The sequence below is a fragment of the Cydia fagiglandana genome, chromosome 24 (genome assembly GCF_963556715.1).
Source record: "Cydia fagiglandana chromosome 24, ilCydFagi1.1, whole genome shotgun sequence".
Classification (NCBI taxonomy): domain Eukaryota; kingdom Metazoa; phylum Arthropoda; class Insecta; order Lepidoptera; family Tortricidae; genus Cydia; species Cydia fagiglandana.
In genome coordinates, this window is record NC_085955.1 from 4753006 (window position 1) to 4778269 (window position 25264).

Sequence of the window (25264 nt, forward strand, 5' to 3'; positions counted from 1 at the left end):
GATCGAGATTTTTCGGAGCCTTCAGAGGCAAAAAATAAATCTAAAGTATTAGGATCAGGGTCAACGCAATTAGAAGAGGCAATTTTATCTAAAAAATCACGAGCATTAGATGGGTTGTCCAAAAATTTAGATCTTGTATTGTTATTGTTTAATTTGGCAAACTTAAACCTTTTAATATGGTCCCAAATGTATTGCAAAGGAGTCATTCGATTAAAGGAAGAACAGAGTTTAACCCAAGACAATTGTTTTTGTTCGGAGATAATTCTTTTCTTTCTAGCATCAAATTGTTTATAAAGCAAATAATTCTCCAACGTAGGATACTTCTTATAAGAATACAAGGCATATTTAGACTGATTAACGGCTCGGGAGCACAACTCATTCCACCAAATGAGAGCTTTTCGTTTTTTAGTATGGCAAGCATACGATTTCTTTGGAAAAGTCAACAAAATGTCACACAGAAATAGCATGAAGTTATTGTAACTATCCAACGGATTAGGTGCTAGCATAAAAGAGGCAAATTTTTCGGTGGAAAGTTTAGAAAAGGTTTCCCAATTGATTTTATTGAAGTTTATATTTGATACGCAAGGAGGAGTAACGGTAGAAGAGTCGAAATCCGGAAGCTGTGGAGAAGAGCGGCCTACATCATTAAAAATAACTTTAATTAGAATTGGGAAATGGTTACTACTTAAAAGGTCATCGTGGACAGAAAACGAACAATTAGAACTAACCGCCGGCGAAGCAAATACTAAATCAATAGTGTTACCTTGTTGGCCAAACGGGGCAAAAGTGGTTTCAGAGAAATCATTTAAACAAACTAGGTTATATTTATCTACAAAAGAACTAATAACATTGCCTCTACTATTATTACGACGGCATCCCCATGCTGAATTATGAGCATTAAAATCGCCTATGAGCAAGTAGTTCCTACTGGTAATTTTAGAAAAGGAATTGAGTAACATTTCTATATTAAATCTACCATTAGGAGGGGGAGGTATATATAGACAAAGTATCTCAATAATAGTAGAGCCAATGGTTATAGACAATAATAGGTTTTGAAAATGATAATTGGAAGGAGTGTTAATCAGAGTGAAATTAAACTTATCTTTAACTGCCACTGCAATGCCTCCATGGGGGCGATCAGAGTCTCGGCGCACAATCCTGTAACCTGGTAACTTAAAAGATTTGGAAGGTTCCAACCAAGTTTCATTTAATAAAATTATATCAATTTTATTGCAAGAAATGAAGTGTTTTAATTGGTCTATTTTAGTGATGATGCAGCGTGAATTCCAATGAAAGATATTAAGGTTATCAATGTTGGTACAAGTATACATTATTGTGTAGACAGATTATTAATTAGAGTTTCTTTTATTACCTTACTACATATAGGAGCATCAATATTCAGTTGTTTAGACTGAATTAAGTCCATTAATGTTTTAGTAAAAACATTTAACACCTCGTCCGAATTAATTAAGTCTGTAAACAGAGCTCTGGAATGAGGCCGCTGTACGGACTTTTTGGGATGTAGATGTGGCTGTGGTCTGGTAGGAGCACCGAGAGTAGCCGGAGTCTTGGCTGATACTGTAGCGTATGTAGTCTTCCCATTTATCCTATCCTTCACCTCTTGATTTTTTGCAGCTTTGACAGGGCAGACATTACTTACAGCCATGTGAGGGCCGCTGCAGTTGACACATTTTAAATTGGATTTATCTGTACAGTCCTTGAATAGATGGCCAGCACCGCAAATGGAACACACCTGGGGGCTCCTACAGGAACCACGTCCATGTCCAAACTTATAACAAACATAGCATTGACGAATTGGCTTCACATATTCTTTAACGTCGAACCAGATGTAATCATATGTGACGTGATCAGGCCGTAGCGAGCCTAGAAATGTAATCAGAACTGTAGGCGTAGGTAAAGTTGATCCATCAACAGCATTTTTCCTTGTGAATCGCTTGACTCCAATGATCTCAGCACTTGACTTCAGGTCCTTCAAAAGTTCTTCTTCCGTAATTTCAATAGGCACTTTAACTATCCCTAAGCATTCAAGGTGATCATAAGGGATTTTAGCTTGCCAGCTATGTGACTCTTGCATCTGGGTATTTAAAAGAAAGTTATTGGCATCTTTCTTGTTAGTGAAGAAGACTTTGATCATGAAATTTCCGATAGGTTTAACATGGCTTAGGCCAAGACACGTTTTCAGGATACCTGTGGTCTGCATCACATCAATTTTAGTATTAGGCGAAGACATTGACAATAAAATGGGATATTCTTTTTTATTGTCTTCTGTATATATGTGGGTATAGTCCTTAAATAGGCCTCTTTTGTTTGATATAAAATTTGCCGCCATTTTAGTTGGTGGGGACTGTACCCCTTCAACAGCTTCACCTGATTTGCGTTTGGCGGCATGCGCCTTGCCGCCGCTATCTTTACCCATCACCCAAATACTTCCACTCAGATTACTCGAAAAATGGATAGATAATCAAAAAAGGGCTATAGAAAGAATTTACAATAATAATTTCAAAAATTCCGCCTGATGTCGACGAAGTTCCCGCCCTTTTTCCGTCAAATCTTTAAAAAATTGTAGAATGACATCAAACATCAAACATCAACATTTATTCAGCAAATAGGCCACAAGGGCACTTTTACACGTCAACATTGAATTTACATAAAAGCAAAAATAATAACATCAACAATTTTATAAAATAAAACTAACAATTCAATCTAACGTATTACAATTACTAAGAGATGTATATGGTCTCTTAATGTCGAATTACATACAAAATACAGATAAAAAAAACACACACAAAAAAATCTATAATATTTAGAGGTGTAAATGTCTCTAGGTGTCAGAACTATAAGATTATATAGTTTATCAAGTTATCCTTAGAGATGTATAAGGTCTCCAAGAGTCAATATCCTGTATAATTAATACATTCATTAAAAGAAAAGAAACATACGAGAACAGAATGAGGCGTCTCACTGTAATTAATTAATAAAAGTTACTAAGTATAATAGCTCGTGTTAGCTTAACAGACCAGTCTCCACAAACAGCACCCGTTCACGAGTATGACGCGTATCTCAGCCATCGCCTCCCTCAACCTTCATTCGGGAAAGTGGCGACCCAATCAACAACGCCACCGTAAGCAAAGACTTTTAAGCGAGCATGACATGTTCAAGCTACCGGCCTATATTAATATTAAAATAGTAATAACATGTAGCCGTAAGACACGGCATTTTGTGCTCATATGTTACATAAAAAGACAGTAATATAGCTTCACATAATTACTAGCCTAAGTTGACTTAGAGATGTAAAGGTCTCTAAGTGTAAGTAAATGAAGGTTGAGTCAGTAACAAAGTGACAAAATTGGTCTTAGAGCATTTAATTACTGGAGTGGCCATTGAGTGCTTACTGTTAGGATTTAGGATTAGGGTTCCAAGCAGGAAAGAAAAGCTTGTTTTAACACCATATAGGTAATGTTTATTAATCTCAAGCCAAACTACATAGTAATGGCGTCTCACACGGGAAGAAAGAACACCTACATTTGTTTTATATTGACAACCGAATAAATCAAATATCATAGTCGTAGTAGTCTCGTAGGTATACTCTTTATTTTTTTGTTGACATTATTACTTACCCCTCTGCCGAAAAACACAATTGTGCAAACTTTTGTATGGACTGACATGGCTATTTGTACGTTACGTACAAATCATGTAGAAATAGCAATACATTTGACGTCCCCTCCCCCGCAAAAATCGGCAGACTGTTTTGTAAAGAAAATGACAGCGATGACATGTCCCTTCTAAATGCTCTTAGTGGATGGTAGAGGTAAGGAATACAATCTCCATGTAATTAATAATGAAAAAGTGTCCGTCAAAAACCTTAAGAGGGAAGTATACTACGTAATCGTCCATACAAAAAGAGAAAACGTTTTTTCACTTGTAAATACGAGTATCTTCCATTCTCCATGATTTTTAGTACGGTATTGATACAATGAAAAACTAGGTTTATGGGTTTTCTTTTTTTCGCTACTCTGGAGAGATTTAGAAAAATTATAATAGCTGACAGCGTGCCCACTTTTTGCAAATATTCTCCCATAAAGGAGTTTTCTCATAAAGTCATAAAGGATTCTCCTTACCTCTACCCTCCATATTCACGGCTACCATCAGTATATGTAACATTACTTTCTGTGCATCTCACTTGCACTAATTTGCGAGAGCGAGATGCATAGATAGTAAATTACGTAGATATACGTAGACGTGAGAAAATGTGTCAATTTTGTTATTTAGTTCTATAGGTGAATCCTAGAGGCGCTGTATAAAACTCCGATATAACTCTTGCTCTGTTTTATAGTATACTTAGAAAGGGACAACATCGTTTGGAGTGGAGTGAAGTTAGGTACATAAGACCGTAAAGAAACGTAAAACGTGACACACGGCACGTTTATTCACCGAGTGTAAGTGAAAAATACTCTGCCAACTGATAGTAGAGGCACTGGAGGGGGCTTATGATGAAAATGAAAAAAAAATATCCAAATGTTAACTTTTGTAATGCTCACAGAAAAACCGCCGGTTTTTTCTAACGTTAGGTACCTACACGTAACAGGGCCAACACCAACGTGTGGCCACAACAACTTATAGACTCGCACCAAGAAAAGTCTGCAGCGGATTTGATAGCACACGCTGCACTATAAGGGGTCATCCATTAATTACGTCACACCAATTTCTAGGTTTTTTGACCCCTCCCCCCCTTGTCACATTTGGCAAACCCCTCCCCCCCTAGTGTGACGTCACATTTTACGCAAGTAAATACCTAAGTATTATTAATATTTTATCTAAATATTTTTGACGATATAAATATTAGTAATTTTATAACCCAAAACCTCTTAGGAAAGAAAATTAAACGATTAAAAACTATTTTCGTTTTAAAAACTTGTTATTTAAATGTACAGCGAACTAAATAATTTAAATAAATTTTCGGTTACTGATGAAGTTAAAGTGACGTCACAAAGTTTCTGTCTCCCCCCTCCCCCATGTCACAATATGTCACATTTTCTTGACCCCCTCCCACCCCCTAAACGTGTGACGTAATTAATGGATGACCCCTAAGTGTTATTTATACGTCATATAAGTTTGACGTTTAAAATGACACTTGCACTGCGCGGGCTATCAAAATCGCTGCAGACTTTTCATGGTCTGACTATAGCCCCTTTGTTAAGCAAATAACTTACCTCCACTGACTAATATGTTGCCTCTCGTCAGTTGTACGTTAGTTATCATCAGTTTACTGGCTAACCCCCCTAACGTCTAATACGTCTATAAACGTATTAACTAGGGTTTGCAATCCGGATCCGATATGTATGAAATTATCCGGATCTAGATCCGGATCCGCGGATCTTCCCATACATTTCGGATCCGTCGTGCAAACCCTAGTATTAACGTATAATATAAACGTCTCCTAAAGTTGACAAGTCGCTAATAATCATTTGTCCCTTTCCGACGTATTGGTATGAATTATGATGAAAAGGGACAAAAGATTATTAGCGGCTTGTCAACTTTAGTAGACGTTTATGAATACCCGGCTGATGATGATGATCCTTCCGGCCGATTTAGACAAAGGCGACCACTTCGACTCCTAGTTAGTTCGGCGCTCGTGCGCCCGAATATGGCTGACATAGCCGATCTTAATAATAATAATAGGTTTTTAGGGTTCCGTACCCAAAGGGTAAAACGGGACCCTATTACTAAGACTTCGCTGTCCGTCCGTCCGTCCGTCCGTCCGTCTGTCACCAGGCTGTATCTCACGAACCGTGATAGCTAGACAGCTGAAATTTTCACAGATGATGTATTTCTGTTGCCGCAATAAAAATAAATACTAAAAACAGAATAAAATAAAGATTTAAATGGGGCTCCCATACAACAAACGTGATTTTTGACCAAAGTTAAGCAACGTCGGGAGGGGTCAGTACTTGGATGGGTGACCGTTTTCTTTTTGCTTTTTTTTGTTTTTTTTTTGCATTATGGTACGGAACCCTTCGTGCGCGAGTCCGACTCGCACTTGCCCGGTTTTTTTTTATAATGTGTTTATATGTATTTTTTATTGTTTTGTAAGGCCCACTTGCACCATCCCACTAACCCGGGGTTAACCGGTTAAACCGTTAAGCTAGTGTCAAATCGTACTGGTAACCATGGTGACACTCCAGGTTTAACCTGTTAACCCCGGGTTAGTGAATGATGCAAGTGGCCCTAAGTGTTTTTATATTTTACTTTTATATTCATATTATAAATGACCTAGCCTAAGAAGAAAGATAAATAAAGAAAATAATAATAACCTCCGCAAATGGGGCCCTAAGGCCCACTTGCACCATCTTCATAACCGCGGCCAAGCGGTTAAACCGTTAGCCCAGTGTCAAATTATCCTGGTAATCATGTAACTCCAGGTTTAACCGGTTAACCCCAGGTTAGTGGAATGGTGCAAGTGGGCCTGAGAGAGCGTGGAGATCAAAGTTAATTCCGCTTCCTCTCCCGCTCCCTCCTGTCGCTCGCGCCGCGTTATCAGTTCACAGGTCATTTGGCGGCGGGTAATGGAACTCCGCAAAAACCGGGGTACCCGGGTCGGGTCACCGTGTACACGGGTAGTTTCGAACAATGGGAAACTTTGTAGGCTGTAAATAGATAGGTCTATCATTCGATACTTACATGGTTATAGGATATGTTAAGTTTTATTTAATTATTTAGTATTAGAACAAAATGTAGGCGCGAAGGAATATCGTCTCATAGAAAATTTGAATTCCGCGCCTTTTTCTACTGACAAGATTTGCTTGACCGTCTATATTAAAAAACCGGACAAGTGCGAGTCGGACTCGCCCACCGAGGGTTAGGTACTTTTTAGTACCTATTTGTTGTTATAGCGGCAACAGAAATACATCATCGAATCTCATCTGTGAAAATTTCAACCTGTCTATCACGGTTCGTGAGATACAGCCTGGTGACAGATAGACGCGGACAGACAGACGGACAGTGGAGGTCTTAGTAATAGGGTCCCGTTTTTACCCTTTGGCTTCGGAAAGGCTTAAGTACTTTGCACTTCATAAACTGATAGCAAAGTTGCATTTTATTCACATGTGAGACAAAGTAATCCAATGCGAATTTTGAGTTGTTTCTTATGTTTGCTGGTAGAATTGACTTTTAAATGATGACTTTGGATGATAAATATTTTACAGTACATATGGTCCTATTTTCCCGCACTAGTGCCTAAAATAGCACTTTTCGTGCGATGTCAAAAGTTTAAAGGGCCATAAATGTACTGTAAAACGTTGTACGATACACGTGCGAATAGGTAATTCGCAACTAGTTTCGACTTAAGACTCCCTTCGGTCGTGTTTTAATAATTTATCCCCACTCGTTTCGAATTTCCTTTTTTCCGCACTTGTAACGTAAATAAATAACATTCATTTGAATTTTGTTTGATATTTTACATTTAATATTTGCTTCGGGTTTGTGTGGAGAATATTTTTGTAAAATTTTGAAAAATAACTATTATCATTATAGTTCTTGTGTTGGAGGCCAATTTTTGAATTTCGATCGCTCGATTTCGTCACTCGAAAATCGGTGAAAACGGCGAAATGCTAATTTTTAGTGTTCCGTACAAAACTTTGTTTACGGAACACTTATGGGATCACTTCGGTCTTGCAAAGCAGTTAAATACGTTTTTCTCAGAGACCGTTTGACATAGATACCTAAAATTTGGAACAGTTATAGCAATTACCACCACTCATATTGTAAATAAGTCAAAACTGCTTATTTCGTATTGAAGGGGGAAATTTAGGGGGTTGAGAGGGGTAGGCTGAAACTTTTTTCATTTGTAAGAATCGTGTGGGGTACCATTAGAAAGCTTGCAAAAAATTTAGTCGATGGACTGATTTTGACTTCATTTTAGACTACAATAGTTTGGTCAAAAAATGCATTTAAAGTTGCAAGTTTTCATACAAAATTTTTCACCTCTGTCCTGGCGATTTTCGCGAAAACTATAGCTAACAGGCAGCTGACCAGTCAATACCCAACTTAAAGAAGCATGGAGACGGCGGGAAAATTATCAGCTTAACTCTATCTTTATTAGTTTTTCAACTGCAGCTTGACCTTTGGTTGCTTAGGGCTAGCTAACTGATGCTTACACTGGTCAATTCATATTAGGCAGTAATTTTTACGAGAAACATCCTTAGTTAAAACTTTGGCATTGAAATTTATGACTTATGTCTTTGACACAAAGTTTAATTCTGCTTGCTTATTTTTGTGGGATATTTAATTTTATCTCAATAGCCTACTATAATATAAGTATGAGAGAGATCTACAAAATACGACCTTATTATATTGCAAATAAGTTTCAATTTCGAACGGGCTTTCCAACCAATGGACTAGGCATCTCAAAAATCTGAAAAATTCAAATTAAGAATTCCGTTCTTGACTGTCGTTGTGTTTTTTTTTTTCACAATAGGACACATAGAGTTAGTAAGGCGTATAGAGATAATAAAGTCATTTAATATTTACGAACAGCTTTGGCCTCATGTATAGATTTTATTGAGAGTATCTGATTCGTCGAAACAATATACACAATATTCCTTTTCATTAAGTACCATTTCATTTCTGTATTAATTCTATAATTATAATATCTATTAATTATATTCAGTACTTATGTATATTTTTGAACGGATCGGTGAGCAACAAGATTCAGGGCTATAACCGCGAAAATAGAAGTTCGCAAATTGCGAGCATTTTTCTCTGTCACTCTAATTACGCCTTCATTGGAGTAAAAGAGAAAGATCCCCGCAAATTGCGAATTTCGGTTTTCGCGGTAGCCCCTCAGTCCTGTTACGAGAAAATTATTTTGGAAGACATTAATAGTATATGACAGTTAAATATCACAGTTTTTAGAAACAAAGGTAAAATTGACGAAATATTTAAAGTAAGCCGATCTTTTTTTTAGCAGTTCTAAATAATATTAAAGTCTATGTATATGGCATAGAACTAGAAACAAAATCAAATTAAAAAAAATAATGAGATCTAAATTCAAATTGAAGGAGTATACATTTAAGGTATTATAGGCCAAGCACGCACCACGATTTTAATTTTTGCGACACGATTTTAGAATCGGGCTGTAATATATCGCAGAAAATTCACTCCGCGCACTGCGATAAAAAAGTCGACGATTTGTTCATTCTCAACATGGATTTCGTACCAGTCGCTTGTCATGAAACGTGTCTTTAATATGCGAATGCTGTATGACTTTGAGCATTTATAACACAAAGGTGATCCCCGTCTATTTCCATAATTAAATGGTCAACATCTAGCGTCTCATTTTGAGACTCCATTGGAGATGCAGGTGCCGAGATGTTGGGGTTTGGAGAGCGAAATGCCGACTGAGGTCCGGCCGGGGTGCGATTTTATTATCATAGTGCGCGCGGGGCCATACAACTCCGCATGCTGCAATTCACTTTGCGACAATCGCGTCGCGAACAAACGCGGAAAAATGTGACAAATCACAATTTTAAAATCGCTGCGATTTTTTTTCGCATATGCGCGCACCAAATACGTTATTCATATATATGGTACAAAAATAACATATAAACACATACGTTGCATTTCAGCGACAAAATTATCGCAGGACAAAAAATCGTGGTGCGCGCTTGGCCTTACTCTAAATTATTATAAATATTATAATACATCAAGCATTCGCGAGATGCTCGACTTCGGTATTCAAACACAAAGCAATAGTACAAGAATCTAACTAAATGCAAAGGCCGAAGGAGCGATTCGAAGATCCGAAGCGTCCGACAGACGCGCGCCTCCCGTAACTTTTCCAAGTATTTTTAAGTACAAGTGTCTAAGTCGCAAGATCCAAAGGCTGAAGTCGCATTGGGCCGAAAGCCCGAAGCATCCAGGAGGTCAGTTCTAAACACAGGTAATTAATACAAGTGTCTAAATGCGACGGCCGGAGGCCGAGCTCCGCGTAGGGCCGAAGGCCCGAAGCCTGCAAGATGTCAGTGGTTAAACACAGAACTGACAGCCTGGAAGCTTCGGGCCTTCGGCCCTACGCGGAGCTCGGCCTTCGGCCTTCACATTTAGATACTTATATATTATTGTTCTGTGTTTAAGTACTAACATCCTGGACGCTTCGGGCCTTCGGCCCTACGCGGAGCTCGGCCTTCGGCTTTCGCATTTAGACACTTGTACTATTGTTCTGTGTTAAAGCACTGACATCCTGGACGCTTCGGGCCTTCGGGCTACACGGAGGTCGGCCTTTGGCCTTCACATTTAGACACTTGTACTATTGCTCTGTGCTAAAGCGATGACATTTTGCTAAAGCTCGGCCTTCGGCCTTCGCACTTAGACACTTTGTACTATTGTTCTGTGTGTGTAGTTGAATACGGTATCCTAAAAACAGGCAAACAACCTCTGTAAAATGTAACGATGCGAGCGGTACGGCTACGGCTACCATCAGATTGGCATTGACATAAACGCTATCGTGGGCGTGAACTTAATTTACTTTCTATGCATCTCGCTCGTACTGACATATTAGTGCGAAAGAGATATACCTATAGGAAGTAAATTACGTTCACGATATCATTTATGTCAATGCCAAACTGATGGTAGCCGTACGGAACACTAAATGCCTCGAGCTATCTCGGGCTTGGCCAAATTATTGAAATAGGTACGAGCGATCAAAATTTGGAATCTAGTGGTATTGATTGACCACTCGATTTCAATTCTATTTATTAGTAGAATTTAAACGCCTAGTAGTGGAGATATCATTCATTTTGGGTCGCGCCAGCCAAGTAAGTAAGTATCATTCGGATATATTATGTTTTGTATTGTACAGTACCTGGCTATGTAAAGACTCATAATTTAACTAAGGTCCAGTGTTGCCAACTTGGCATAAATGATGCTAGATCTGGCATATTTTCACTCGCTTTGGCACCAAAATTTTCCATTTAGCATCTGGCATATTTTTTAGCATAATTTAGTCTAAGCCAAGTTTGCACCAACTTGGCAGCAACAATATGCGCCATAGCCTTATGTTGTTCATATTTTCATATGAATTTTGACTTATGTGTACGGATGGACGTCAACGGACTATATCAAGTTGGTCAAGCAGATCTTGTCAGTAGAAAAGGCGGTAAATTTGAAAAAAGTATGTGTTTTACGTCTAATTTCAAGTGATATTTTAGCATTTTTTTAGCATAGGTGTTTCAAAAATCTTTGGCATAATTTTGGCATAATCTAGACATTAGTCTAGCATTTTTTCAAGATCAGAGTTGGCAACACTGCTAAGGTCCGCCGGCATGCGTGCTCATTCATCAATCAGCCACAATGAATTACTCAGACCAACACCTGGGCGCAGATTAAATGCTTCCAAGTGTACCGTGATTAGTGGGATTTCTCTAATTAATTACACTGGATTTAGTTTACAAGATTCGTTGTTGGTTTGCATCGCCGTAATGATGATCTTTCTAGGGATTATTTTATTAGTTTTATTACATTTCTACCCATATTACAAGCTATGCTTAGTTTGGGGCTTGGTCGATCTGTGTAAGATGTCCCCAATATTTATTTATAATATTAAAAACACGTTTAGGTAAGTATTCTATATTGATAAAAACAAAGAAAGAAATAAACAAACATAATAAAACTTACAAAACTATAGATAAAAAATTGCCCCAGATCGCCGTCAACGGGCAAGGTGCCCAGAAGGCTGGCCGTATTTCCCCGCTGTATAGCGATACTATTACGCTGGGCGAAATAGTGGCCAGTCCTCAGGTCACCAGAAGCCTCTATTAAGCGCGCCGACAAATCTTTGTCCAGTCGACGCGCACTTATAATTAAATATCAAATTTCTATAAAATATTACGTTTATAATGACTTACTTAATGACACTATTAATGTAGTAAACGAAGCAAGTTGTTGTATGGAGACCCATGCATTAATTCCTCAGTCGATGAAATTTTGCTTGGTTATTGTATAATATGAGCTGAAACTAACATTATAAATATCCAAAAAAAAACCGGCCAAGTGCGAGTCTGACTCGCGTTTCTAAGGTTCCGTACATAATTCCGACTCACGCTTGACTGCACATTTCTAACAGGTTTTCCTGTCATCTATAGGTAAAGAACTATTATTATTACGCTGCACAAACTTCTTCAATGATAAATAACTTGTAGTAGGCGTAATCATACAGCCTCTGGCCATGTTAAGTATTCAGAGTAAAAAGTTAAAATTTCTCAACGAGAATTCAAAATTTTGTATCAGATTTCTGAACGCATAGTCGCGCCCCCACGCGCGCGCCGCTTCTGTCGCCCTCATTGTCGTTTTTCATCAGCCGCGGCCATTACGTCCTATTAAAATAAAAGTGTTTTTAGGACGAAATATGTAAAGAAGAAGATAAAATAAGAAGATTGGAGAAGATCAAGAGCATACGCGTTACATACCGATCGATGGGATCATGATCTTGAACCTATTCTGCATAATCTAGATCCCTATCTCCGCCACCGGCGTCGAGAAGTAGATATCGCTCGGTATCCAGATGTAAGCCTCGCTCTCCAATAGTGCCAGCATTCGGTTAATTATTTAATACACTTAATATTCCGAAAAGGAACATTAATTATTATCAGGTAAAAAATATGATTTGTTTATGCTATTTCTATCTGGTGTTAGTGCTGTGCGTCGGAGTGTTATAACTAGCCAACTCTGGTTGCTGATAGTATTGTGCTGTGCATATGCATTCTGGAGCGCTATTCAGTATCTGTTTCTAATTGCATAAAATGGCTGTGCTAATCATTTTGGAGTGTTAATCTAGACATCTCTGTTTGATATTCGCACTTGGCAACCTTGGCGTACTACACTAGGTGCGTTCACTGCCAATAGCCAAGGGATATTGTCACATATTCCTTGCCAACAGCACTGAGACATTGCTCATGTCCTACCTGATAATAGGGTGCATTATAAGCCACCTACAAGTCTTGCTAGATAAACTTACCTACTGGGTTTTGTGGCGTGTTTGACTAGACACCGCTTTTAACCTAATGAGTTAATCATGTGGTATGCCAGATTAGGCCGTCGCTTGATATATACTCATCTTCAAGTAGGTGAAATTAAGAAGGTACTTACTTATTCTAATGTCAGCAAGCGAAGAATTAAGCGAGCAAACCTTGACATTGTCGGAGGGACGCACCAGAATTTTGGATATTATAGGAAAAATCCTTATAGGATAGTGTTGTTGTTTGATTACAGATAAATAACTAAGAACATTATAAAAGAAGTATGACCCGGAAAAGATTACAAAAAACTACTCTGCGCTGTAAGAAATTATTGGTCCTCCGAAGATGAACCCAGAGACTTAAGCTGCAGCTGGCGAGATTCTTGCCAGTGGGGAACGAGGCTTAGTATTGAAATGATACAAAATAAAGTTTCCTGTTCTCTAACTGTGATGATTTAGCTCTCAAAAATTGTGTACTGTACCAGCTATAAGAAGGTATTGTCACTTTTAAGTGATTCTGTCCATTTTTTGAAATTAAAGACTGAATCATAATAAATGGCATAAGAGGTTTATTAAATCTTTTAAACATGCTGTTGACAAGTGATGTTTTAAGAAAATTTAGCAGAAGAACTTTAAACTCCGGCAGCCCAGCCCGTAAGCCTGGCACTTTAAAATTCAAAGGCTCAACTACCAACCATATTTTCTAACGTATGATTTGCTGTTGTATTTGTTTCATACAATAAAGTATTTATTAAACATAACAATATACAAAAACCCCTGGTCAAAAGCAAGGAAGAGGAAGCAGAGCAAGACTTTCCTCTCTGCAGTCACAATGTGGTCGCAACAGTGGTCGCACACAGCGACATCACAACAGCCTGTGTTCATTTAGAACAAATTCTTAAAAGCTGTGGTTTACTTAATTGTATGAACCTAACCTACCTTTTTTCACATATAAGGATTTTGTCCGGTCTATCTCATACAAAGTTCCTTTTTTATCTGTGCCAACACCTGCAAGTATTCCGAAATATGATCACTTCTGTGAAATTGATAGTCGAATACTAGAAAAATATGTGACTGAGGTATATACTGTGTGTACAAATATATGCCTATGATGACCTTATAAAATAATGTTCACTTTATAGGTGTACCTATAGGCAAGATCCATATAATAATATAAGCACATTTAGGTAGTGCAACTGAGCGGTTTTAAGTTAACAAGATATTAGAATTGCCAGAAACTAAGAACACAAAATTGTTAAATGAGCACTAGCTCCAAGATGTTTTTACTTGATTTCTTGAATGTAGAAAACATATCTGTTTCATGTGGAAAGATGAGATTTCAGTTTTTAGTCTTAACATACCTAGACTATTAAACTAGATATCTCTCTAGCTAGATATATGTGCCAGACCTTTTATGAAGTGTTTAAGATCACATACACACACAGACTGTTTAGATGATAGATATATCTATTGTTGATACTCCTTATAACAAATGTTATACTATGTAGGGCAGGTACTTATACAGGACACACTTAATTATAGTCTTGGTACCATTACCTATGTGGAGTTATAATCAAATGGAACTAGCTTCTTAGTACCTCACAAAGCTGGCTAATATATAGATTTATTTCTTTACCTACTAGGGAAAAAATTCAAAGTTAATCAAAAGATAAAGCCCTTTATAAATTGGTACATTGCTAATATAAATTGGTTGTTTGTCAATAGTCATAGGATAAGTTTGGCTATTTGTATGTTTACACAAACGCTTTAAGGGTTAAAGAGCTGAAAAGACAAAAATACATACTTAAGTATACTAAATTCAATATATTTTAAGGAAACATAGTGTGACATTTTTTGGTGGCTCATTAAAATAAAGATTTATAAATATACTTTCTGCAGATATTTACTTACTTACAGTAATAGTTTATTGACACGCTGGGGCGGCAGATTACAATGAGTTAGCTGTTGGATTATGGAAGGAGTCAAGAAGAATATATATTACATTAAATTTGTTCAGCTTATGGTGGTCTGTTATGTTTAAAGACTTTCTTTCCGGTTTAACAGATTGTGAGATGCTTCTGAGAGCACAGCTTGACAACACAGCTATCGCAATTATTTATAAACCGAATAGGGAGCATTCTACGGGACAACGGTAGACAATTTCATGGAATGCTCCATAGGTGAAATTAAATCCTGTATTTTTATGTCTAGGAACATTTTGCAGTGGTGCGAAAAAAGACATTACAATATTCTACTTAAATGATATATTTGTGCTATTAAGTGATAACTTGGGATTTTAGAGTTAATACAACGTTTTAATACAAATTTGAAATGTCTTGCAACATTTTGCAACTTCATATACCTATCGAGTTATTGGTAGCCGTGCAGATGAAATATGTGAACGCTATACATATATCCTGGTGAAGTAACCCAGATGTTTTTTCTACATAAGTAGATGCTTTCACGTTTTCATGAATATAAAAATTATTTTATCTACTTATGCTTTTCTTTAATTTGAAATGAAATCTAAGGTATTAAAGTTATAGGAAAACCAGAAGGCACGGTCACTGAAACTACTCAGTTTTAAAAAATATTTATGAGTATATGTTACATTTAATTGTAAAGATTAGAGCCCCAGCTCTCAATTAAATAAACTTATTCTATTAACCGATTTCAAGTTTCAACAGCGTCTTATCCATGGTTATCCCAGTGTTATCCGGGGAGTGCCATCAGCCATCTCTGAACGAGCAGGGAAGAGGAGGAGGAGACAGGAGGAATTTCTGATTGGTGAGGCCAACAGTATGGTGTAATCCCTTGCGCCCAACACCGTCAAGCAGCATGATACCTAAACACTTGAAATACTGGTGTATGTTTTGTGAAAATAATTACATTAATTATTTTATGGTATCTGTTCCAGAAGTGCTTGCCGTTTTAATAGCATTACTTATGCTAGGTATAGAAGTGTAATTTTCTGTAAATTTGTTCTTGGGTTTTTATTGGGGAATAGGCTCTCCTCAAATGATACAATTGAACATTTTAGGAAAAACGTTTTTTAGATTACACCCACCTCAACATTAAAGTGTGAGCTGATACCTTAATCAGTCTTAAATTACTTATCAACAATGTCACCAACTAATGAAAATATTTCATTAGGTACAGACAGAAAAAGTAAAAAATTACTTTATTTCTTTTATTAGCCATTGTGATTGTACGCAACGTGCAAACCCTGTAATTGATAAAATATGAAACTTTATTCTGATTTTTGATAAAGACCTTTATGGCTTTATAAATTACAGTAACCTTTGCTACCTTCAAAATTGATTTTTCAAGATAAAACTAAATTGAAATTGAGTAAGGTTGCTTAAGCTAAACATTGGTTAGCTATATATAAATGAATGATAATATTCGTGATGGTAGATTATTAAATTGTTAGTGATTATATATTATTGCCTTCAAAAACCTCATGCAAAATTGCATGTTAACTCCTAATTTCTATAAGTACCTACTACAACTCAAGCAATAAAATTCTATGTCTATTTCATAGAAAAAATCGCTTCCCAAACGATTTGTAGATGGACTAAGTCCTACTCTTAAAAAATAGTGGTGTTGATATTTTTTAATCTCACCACTCATTTAACCCATTATGCGCAGCCTGACAAGGCTGCTCAGGCTGACAAGCAGCAAAATCGTTTAGGAGTTAATATTGATGGAAGAAAACATGACACTTCTAATAATTTTGCTCAATTTCATAATCATAGTTCCATCTAATTCTAATAATTATATAAAGATATATCCTTACTATCTAGTTAATGAGAAAATAAGTGTTACCTACTAAAGGTTGTAAGCAGCAACACACTATCAAGAGTTGCTTATAGTTGTTGAATTCGTTAAAAATTGCATCTCATGCTAACATTTGATTTCTTTGATAGTCCTATAATAATTGAGTTTTAAGTGGTACTAATGAAATACCTATTAATAAGAAACAAATTAATTTTGTTTCAATCATCATATGACAGGCAGTTTGATGAAATAATCATCTCTATAATCACTAGATCTCTAAATAATGTTGTTAACAAAATATACATATATATTGAAAATAGTTGATGATAACTAAAAAGGTACCTACTTTAAAAATGAAATTGTTAATCATTGATTTCATTATTGTAATACAAAGCCAAAACAAACTTTGAATACTTATCTCTAAACATCTACAAGTTATTTATCATTGAAGAAGTTTGTGCAGCGTAATAATAATTGGAAATTAAACGAACTTACCTGTAAGTGAAGTTCTATTTCAATTATATTAGCTGCACAAACTTCGAAATGATAATCCCTTCCCGCCCAGTACCCGCGTTGTCCTGAGACGACCAGGGATTTTAATAGTGAAAAATCCCTGTCAAAGTTTAAGATAATATTGGCTTTGCTGAGTTGCGGGCCAAGCTGTCATATCAGTTGGCATATTCACTGCCAGCGCGAGCAACGAGCGAAGCTGATAATATGCGTTTTCCGCTTTGTAGCGAAAAGCTCCTAAGACTAGAGAACCTGCCTAGGTAGCGGGTCACTGGCAGTGAAAGTATTATGTCTTGGCTTGTTACTCTAAACTAAATGAGGGCGACAGAAGCGGCGCGCGCGTGGGGGCGCGACTATGCGTTCAGAAATCTGATACAAAATTTTGAATTCTCGTTGAGAAATTTTAACTTTTTACTCTGAATACTTAACATGGCCAGAGGCTGTATGATTACGCCTACTACAAGTTATTTATCATTTCGAAGTTTGTGCAGCTAATATAATTGAAATAGAACTTCACTTACAGGTAAGTTCGTTTAATTTCCAATTTTGTGTATTTTTTTTCAAAATTTTAGACCCAGTAGTTTCGGAGATACAGGGGGAATGGTTATTTTTTGGCTATTTGTATTTTCTTAAATAACTTCGAACCTATGTATTTTTAAATCATACAATAAATATGTCCATCTTTGGGTTACTAATTTACATATGTGTACCAAATTTCAACTTAATTGGTCCAGTAGTTTCCGAGAAAATAGGCTGTGACAAACAGACAGACAGACGCACGAGTGATCCTATAAGGGTTCTTTTTTTTCGTTTTGAGGTACGGAGCCCTAAAAACACTCCTAAGTTGGGTATTTATACGTAAACATACAAATCTGTTTATTTATTTAACCGAGTAATTCCTCCGTCCGAAATTTTTTTTACCAAATAAATAAATGGTATTTCTGCTATGATTTTTTTTATTGTTATGTCATATTTAACTATTGTTGCAATACGTTACATGAATATTTCCGGTGGAGACGAAAGTTTGAACGGAGCATTTTTCCGTAAAAAATTATTAACGATTTATGACTTTAGGTATTTACTTAAATACTATTACTATTATTCTTTGGATATTTATACAATACTTTTTATTTATTGATACTTTATCATACTGTAAAGTTTTTTCTGGCTGAGGAATTACTGCGGGGTCCACTAGTTACCTTTATTTACTACACTATATAGTCTGTCGATTCGTAACAGGCCCGAACTTGTTACATTGACAAGAATATTTTAAGATCTATAACGACTTCCACAGATTTGTTAATGTGACAAGGTACGAGAGACGACATCCTGTATTAATTTATTTCAACAGACATACAAGTTACGAAAATTCTCCAAAAAGTTTGAAAAGTTCACGCTAATTTCAGGAAAATTTCGATACCCATACAAAAATATGAAAAGTTTCCGAAAATTTTCCACATGGAAATTCGCAATTTTGGATTGCGTTTGCATCCCTGAAAAAAAACCTACCATTAGAGAAGCGAAGCCCCGACCCTAAACTGAAAATGATCCGACATTTTTAGGGTTCCGTACCAAAAAGTTACAAAAGGAATGGTGCGACTCTGTCCGTCCGTCTGATGCTAAATAGGTATCTCGAAAACTAAATTATTTTTACGGGGCGCCATGTCAGTATAATATTATGGATTGAATAAATAAAAACTTATAAACTAAAATTATACTAGATTAATAAAAATAAAACCTAAACTATAATAATAAATCGCCCCTCGGCAAAACTAATTGAGCTGTCGATATGAAATTTGGAATAGTTATTTATGAACAATGCTAACCCAGGAGACACATTGAGGTTTTTATATTAAATATGAAGAGGGGGCAAAATTTCAAAGTCAATCTAATACCTGATAACACTACAACAAACTCGCCCTTACCGTTTCCGGTATAATTAACTGAAATGTTTCCGGACCCTTTTTGACAGACTAGACAGCCATAACAGCGCTTATCTGGTTCATACGCCATTAAACACCACCGCTGACAGGATTCGATGGGACTAATGTTTCAACGCCATCGCGTTTAGCCATATATATTTTTTCACCACACCAGCTCGGAAAGGCTTACTTTGCACTTCAGAAACTGATAGCAAAGTTGCATTTTATTCACATGTGAGACAAAGTAATCAAATGCAAATTTTGAGTTGTTTTCTTATGTTTGCTGGTAGAAATGACTTTTAAATGATGATTTTGGATGATAAATATTTAATAACATTCATTTGTATTTGATTTGATTCGATTTTGTTTAATATTTTACATTTAATATTTGTGTCGGGTTGGTGTGGTGAAAAATTTTGTGTTTCACTCGGGGGCAAATTTTGTTTAACCCTCGTGCTTTGAAACCCTCGCAACGCTCAAGATTCCATTTTTCGAACCACTCGCTACGCTCGTGGTTCAATTTTGGAATCTTTCGCTTCCTCGGCTATCAATATTAGCACGAGCGGTTAAACAAAAACTTTGCTCCCTTGTAAAACAAATAACTATTAACCCTTTACCACGCTTCCAGTTCAAAAATAACAATAGAATGTCAGTCTTATTGATCGAAAATAGAATACATGTTTGAAGTGCCGTATGTGGAAAATATATATCGCTTAGTCTGGTAAAGGGTTAATGATTTTATGATAGGCAAAGGAGCAGACGAATCGCCTGATGGTAATCCATTACCGTGGCTCATGGAAGTCATAGAAACCTGCAACACCAGAGGGGTTGTGGTTGCGTGCTCTTTTCTCGAAGGACCCTAGGTCGTATCGATCTGGAAATACCGCAGGCGACAGTTCATTCCACGGTTTAGCCAGTACCGTCTTTACCATAAGGGCACACGGGGCCTGTGCCCAGGGCCCCAATCCTCAGGGGGCCCCGAAGGACAGACAGCAACAGTATATTTGATTACCCATAATAAGTAGATCATAGTAGTTTATATTACTTTCAAAAAGGGCCCCAAATTCTTAGGTGCCTAAGGGCCCCAGCATAGTTTAAGGCGGCCCGCGGCCCTGGGGTTAGCTGTGCGAGGCAGGAAGTTCTGGAGAAGCTTAACTGACGACTATAAATCCAGTAACTTTGTCGAATTTTGTAACCTGGCTCTTTTGCGTCAAATCCGGTAGTTCTGATTTTTTGCAGGCTTGTTTATGATGTTGGCCCAATGAATAATCCAAGTTTGTGACCTCGAGCGCCGAACGCAACTTTGTCAAAAATCTAATAAACCGCAATTATATTAAATGTACAGAGACAATTCTAGTGTCTTATTGTAGCAAATTTAGTCTACTTTAAAAACGCCCTAGAAAGTTACTATCAAAAACTAGTACTTTAGGGTTATAATCGCCCAAATCTAAAAAAAATTGCGGTTTATTAGATTTTTGACAAAGTTGCGTTCGGCGCTCGAGATTACAAACTTGGATTATTCATTGGGCCAACATCATAAACATGCAGCCTGCAAAAAATCAGAACTACCGGATTTGACGCAAACGCAAAATGTATAATTTTACTGTATTATATCAACCATCTAAGAAATGTTTAAAAATTATACAGTGTTATTAATATCTATGATAAAGTTAAAAGTTAAGGTCAGTGAACGCATATATTTAGTATGGAAACCGCCTTTAGGAACATTACCGTTCAAATTCTCGGGCCAAATTAGCACACATACAAAATTACGCCTACATTTAAATAAGACGACGCGTTTACAGAGCCTGTAATCAAAGCTGGTAAACAAAATAATAGTCATCTTTATTACACTAATGGTACATAGCTAAGTGTAGATGAAATGCATATAATGTCAATAACTACCAATCAGCGACATTAATCCGCTAATAACCTTCTTGCTGTACGTACTGGCCGCTGAGAGTTTGCGGTTCATATTTGATTAGAATATGACTTGGACAGGGATAGGTTTATGCCATACATTGAAGAACCAGTCAAATAATTCACGTATAATAATTTAATGCAGATTAAAAGATAACTAGTTAAAATGTTGTTATGAAATGACAGACTAACTCAACATAAGTAAATATATCATTGTTGTATAAATGTATTCCGCTATAATAAGTATTTTGTATATTTTATTATAAATTTGTATGGCAGTGCGAAGTCACGTTCAGGTATAGTCTGTCCGTTTTTCTAAGATCAAGTACGCCATTGTAAATGTATGGTAAACTTGATCTTAGAATTCGGACTGGCTATGCAGCCTGCAAAATTTACATGGGTACACGAATCGGGTCAAAAATGGCTTGAGAGAGAACCGACATATATGTGACGGTAGAGGGTGGATTCGAATGATCCACATTTTCAGATAATGTATTTGTTAAATTAATTCAGTGGAAGTGTATCTACATATAGGAGACCGGGTATGATTATCTCACGAGTTATTATTACGCTGCACAAACTTCTTCATGATAATTATTTACTTGTAGTAGGCGTAATATCATTCAGCCTCTGGCCATGTTAAGTATTCAGAGTACCTAAAATTTTAAAATTTCTCAACGAGAATTCAAAATTTTGTATCAGATTTCTGAACGCATAGTCGCGCCCCCGCGCGCGCGCCGCTTCTGTCGCCCTCATTGACGTTTTTCATGCAGCCGCGGCCATTACGTCCTATTAAAATAAAATAGTATATCTTATTTACCAATATTGCGGAATAGAAGAAAAAATAAGAAGATTGGAGAAGATTCAAGAGCATACGCGTTCAAATCCAAATACGGCGTCCTTTCGTTGGAAAAGGCCCAGACGCGTTACATACCGATCGATGGATCATGGTCTTCAACCTATTCTAGGTCTGCAATTCTGCATCATCTAGATCCCTATCTCCGCCAGCGGCGTAGAGAAGTAGATATCGCTCGGTATCCAGATGTAAGCCTCGCTCTCCAATAGTGCATAATATTCCGAAAAGGAACATTAATTATAATCAGGTAAAAAATATGATTTGTTTAAGTTATTTTTATCTGGTGTTAGTGCTGTGCGTTGGAGTGTTATAACTAGCCAACTGGTTGCTGACTGTACTTGGTTATGATGTGCATATGCATTCTGTAGCGCTATTCTCTGTTTCTAACTGCATAAAATGGCTGTGCTAATCATTTTGGAGTGTTAATCTAGACATCTCTGTTTGATATTCGCACTTGGCAACCTTGGCGTACTACACTAGGTGCGTTCACTGCCAATAGCCAGGGGATATTGTCACATATTCCTTGCCAACAACACTGAGACAATGCTCATTTCCTACCTGATAATAGGGTGCATTATAAGCCACCTACAAGTCTTGCTAGATAAACTTACCTACTGGGTTTTGTGGCGTGTTAGACTAGACACCGCTCTTAACCTAATGAGTTAATCATGTGGTATGCCAGATTAGGCCGTCTCTTGATATATACTCATCTTCAAGTAGGTGAAATTAAGAAGGTACTTACTTATTCTAATGTCAGCAAGCGAAGAATTAAGCGAGCAAACCTTGACATTGTCGGAGGGACGCACCAGAATTTTGGATATTATAGGAAAAATCCTTATAGGATAGTGTTGTTGTTTGATTACAGATAAATAATTAAGAACATTATAAAAGAAGTATGACCCGGACAAGATTACAAAAAATTACTCTGCGCTGTAAGAAATTATTGGTCCTCCGAAGATGAACCCACAGACTTAACCTGCAGCTGGCGAGATTCTTGCCAGTGGGGAACGAGGCTAAGTATTGAAATGGTACAAAATAAAGTTTCCTGTTCTCTGACTGTGATGATTTAGCTCTCAAAAATTGTGTACTGTACCAGCTATAAGAAGGTATTGTCACTTCTAAGTGATTCTGTCCATTTTTTTGAAATTAAATACTGAATCATAATAAATGGCATAAGAGGTTTATTAAATCTTTTAAACATGCTGTTGACAAGTGATGTTTTAAGAAAATCTAGCAGAAGAACTTTAAACTCCGGCAGCCCAGCCCGTAAGCCTGGCACTTTAAACTTCAAAGGCTCAAATACCAATCATATTTTCTAACGTATGATTTGCTGTTGTATTTGTTTCATACAATAAAGTATTTATTAAACATAACAATATACAAAAACCCCTGGTCAAAAGCAAGGAAGAGGAAGCAGAGCAAGACTTTCCTCTCTGCAGTCACAATGTGGTCGCCACAGTGGTCGCACACAGCGACATCACAACAGCCTGTGTTCATTTAGAACAAATTCTTAAAAGCTGTGGTTTACTTAATTGTATGTACCTAACCTACCTTTTTTCACATATAAGGATTTTGTCCGGTCTATCTCATACAAAGTTCCTTTTTTATCTGTGCCAACACCTACAAGTATTCCGAAATATGATCACTTCTGTGAAATTGATAGTCGAATACTAGAAAAATATGTGACTGAGGTATATACTGTGTGTACAAATATATGCCTATGATGACCTTATAAAATCATGTTCACTTTATAGGTACCTATAGGCAAGATCCATATATTAATATAAGCACATTTAGGTAGTGCAACTGAGCGGTTTTAAGTTAACAAGATATTAGAATTGCCAGAAACTAAGAACACAAAATTGTTAAATGAGCACTAGCTCCAAGATGTTTTACTTGATTTCTTGAATGTAGAAAACATATCTGTTTCATGTGGAAAGATGAGATTTCAGTTTTAGTCTTAACATACCTAGACTATTAAACTAGATATCTCTCTAGCTAGATATATGTGCCAGACCTTTTATGAAGTGTTTAAGATCACATACACACACAGACTGTTTAGATGATAGATATATCTATTGTTGATACTCCTTATAACAAATGTTATACTATGTAGGTACTTATACAGGACACACTTAATTTTAGTCTTGGTACCATTACCTATGTGGAGTTATAATCAAATGGAACTAGCTTCTTAGTACCTCAGAAAGCTGGCTACTATATAGATTTATTTCTTTACCTACTAGGGAAAAAATTCAAAGTTAATCAAAAGATAAAGCCCTTTATAAATTGGTACATTGCTAATATAAATTGGTTGTTTGTATAGTTATAGGATAAGTTTGGCTATCTGTATGTTTACACAAACGCTTTAAGGGTTAAAGAGCTGAAAAGACAAAAATACATACTTAAGTATACTAAATTCAATATATTTTAAGGAAACCTAGTGTGACATTTTTTGGTGGCTCATTAAAATAAAGATTTATAAATATACTTTCTGCAGATATTTACTTACTTACAGTAATAGTTTATTGACACGCTGGGGCGGCAGATTAGAATGAGTTAGCTGTTGGATTATGGAAGGAGTCAAAAAGAATATATATTACATTAAATTTGTTCAGCTTATGGTGGTCTTTTATGTTTAAAGACTTTCTTTCCGGTTTAACAGATTGTGAGATGCTTCTGAGAGCACAGCTTGACAACACAGCTATCGCAATTATTTATAAACCGAATAGGTGAAATTAAATCCTGTATTTTTATGTCTAGGAACATTTTGCAGTGGTGCGAAAAAAGACATTACAATATTCTACTTAAATGATATATTTGTGCTATAAAGCTATTAAGTGATAACTGGGGATTTTAGAGTTAATACAAAGTTTTAATACAAATTTGAAATGTCTTGCAACATTTTGCAACTTCATATACCTATCGAGTTATTGGTAGCCGTGCAGATGAAATATGTGAACGCTATACATATATCCTGGTGAAGTAACCCAGATGTATTTTCTACATAAGTAGATGCTTTCACGTTTTCATGCATATAAAAATTATTTTATCTATGCTTTTCTTTAATTTGAAATGAAATCTAAGGTATTAAAGTTATAGGAAAACCAGAAGGCACGGTCACTGAAACTACTCAGTTTAACAAAATATTTATGAGTATATGTTACATATAATTGTAAAGAGTAGAGCCCCAGCTCTCAATTAAATAAACTTATTCTATTAACCGATTTCAAGTTTCAACATGGT

General features: G+C 36.5%; 1 long non-coding RNA gene across 1 annotated transcript in view; it reads left to right on the top strand.

Moving 5' to 3' along the window:
- The window catches only part of LOC134676208 (uncharacterized), a 43604-nt gene extending 18964 nt beyond the window's left edge, over positions 1-24640 (top strand). Inside the window, exon 2 of the long non-coding RNA XR_010099888.1 lies at positions 22587-24640. This is a non-coding gene — a long non-coding RNA (uncharacterized LOC134676208). The remainder of the gene's footprint in view (positions 1-22586) is intronic.
- The last annotated feature ends 624 nt before the right edge of the window (positions 24641-25264 follow it).